This window comes from Electrophorus electricus, chromosome 15, assembly GCF_013358815.1.
Source record: "Electrophorus electricus isolate fEleEle1 chromosome 15, fEleEle1.pri, whole genome shotgun sequence".
In the NCBI taxonomy this organism is placed as follows: Eukaryota; Metazoa; Chordata; class Actinopteri; order Gymnotiformes; family Gymnotidae; genus Electrophorus; species Electrophorus electricus.
In genome coordinates this window covers 8,646,872-8,649,042 of record NC_049549.1, presented here as the reverse complement: position 1 = coordinate 8,649,042, position 2,171 = coordinate 8,646,872, and positions in this window count along the sequence as shown.

Sequence of the window (2,171 nt, the reverse complement as noted above, 5' to 3'; positions counted from 1 at the left end):
GTGTGCTGTAGCAAGCAATGCTTGTCTGGGTCATTGGCAGATAAAGCAGACATGGAAGAAGTCGAAACATCTATTTTGTGTACAAAGACTGGCTTGTGAAAAACATTGTGATTCTCAATTAACCTGTCTCTCTTGTTTGAGACTGTAGGGAATGAGGAGCTGGCTGGATAGAGATTAAAGCTGTATTTGTTGCGTGCTTTAGCTTGTCTATATATGAACTCTGAAAAGAAGGAGAATAGTGGAAAGGAACCCTATGTTCCTGCTTATAGTGGGAGCCTTTCATCATCCATTTCTCCTGAAGCCCATATGGGAGCTTCTCAACTATTGGATTGACACCCCTAGCGGTGTCTAGATATGACAGCCTCAGGAGATACCCTTCTTGTTTTACTGCCTCAATGTTAAACAGCAAGTCACTTAACTCTAAGCCTTTGGTGATCTTTGGGGGCTATTTTGGGAAATTTCTCTACCTTTATCAACAAAACACATTCAATGGATTCTGGTGACCCATAGATCTCTTCCAGCCTCTCCCAGATAAGAGTTAGCCCAACAGATGGGCTCCTCACTGATCTGATCATGTGTGTTCTGCAGAGTCTTTTACTAGCTACTAGATTAACAGATCTATCTTTTCTCCAGCATTAAGATTTAAACCCAAAGTCACTGAGAAAAGATAAATAAGGATAAATAATTCTCAGGGTGATCATTGAATCCATTTAGGCCTGATGACACTACTTGGCTGTGTGCCAAGTATTTTGCTAGATCTGGTGAGACTGTATCCCAGGAGCAGCAGGCATCAGTATTCCGGAGCAGGGCATTGCAGCTTGTGGGCTTATATGACATGAATGGCTTTTCAAAGGGTTGGGGCAGCCCTTTTGTTCTAGAAGACCTTCATTTGCACTTGTGTTAGCATCGACTGGATGGTGAGGCAATGACTGGCTCTTTTGTGCTAAAAGTTTATCTTCTTTCTTCACTTGCTGCTGTGTCATAAGAGCGAATATGCGGAGTGCCTCCATCATTTGCAGTTCTGTTTCCAAGTGACTGTGAACTGGTGCTGAAGTGAATATGTTCCTTTACAAACTCTTCAGCAAGCTGCTGCTGGCTTTGCATAGGTGAAATCTGAGTTCTGTGTTCGTTCTCTGCTGCTTCCAAATTTGTGGCTGCATCACAGCTGCTTCAGCTAAGGCAGCCTCTGCCGCTCTTCCTCTTTCCAAGGCATCTAGTGTGGCTTTTAAGCAGGACTTTTCTATCTTTATTTCAATCTCCCTCTTTGAGAATGTAGCTATAGCTTAGGCAGCTTTAGCTTTAGCGCATGCTCTGACTGCAGCTATACTGACGCTTGAAACAGCAGAAGATCTAGTTGAACATGACGCAACAGATCAAACCTTCATTTTCTTCGTTTTCCATGTTCAATCTGACTTCTCAAAGCTGATGTGGATGCAGTGTACCTGTGATGACTTCTGCGTTTATCACTGCAGTTGTATCGGCCTGGAACCATGCATGATTAAGCAGCCTGGTTGGTCTGCAGGAATCCCTTTTGACTGTACTGGCCTTAGTGAATATTGCATCCAGTTATCCAGCAACCTAATCACTCCAGTACAATGACTCTCGGAGCCACAATGTGATTTTCTATTGTATGAGTGTTTTATTGTATGAATGGTGTAAAACTGAAAATAGAAACACATACAAATGAGTAATGCTTACAAAGAATCATAAGTACATGCTTACATAGAATCATAAATAAATTTGCTAGTAATTATAGCATATGCTGTTGATCTGCAGACATCAACCAAAAGACTATCAATTTTTACCACTCAAAGATTTGTTGTGAAGATTCAACTAATTAATAATATACATCATCCAAACATCATTATCCAAAAGTCCACTTAAAATATACATTAGAAATAATGACACATTAGTAATCACAGTTAATGCCTTCTATCCAAGCAATAAGCATAGATTACAACAGTTTCTAATATATTGATTAATGTGTTCACCCTGAATGCTTCTTGTTCCACTGCTTCCTACTGTTTTTCATGTTCAGCCAGCAGGGGGCACTAAACTGCCAAAACATTTAATTGGCCTGGCCAGAACAATACCTTTGTTGGTTGATGTATCTGTACCCATAATTATGCAGTACAACCCCTCACTCTTGCGTGTTTTTCCCAGCATTCCTT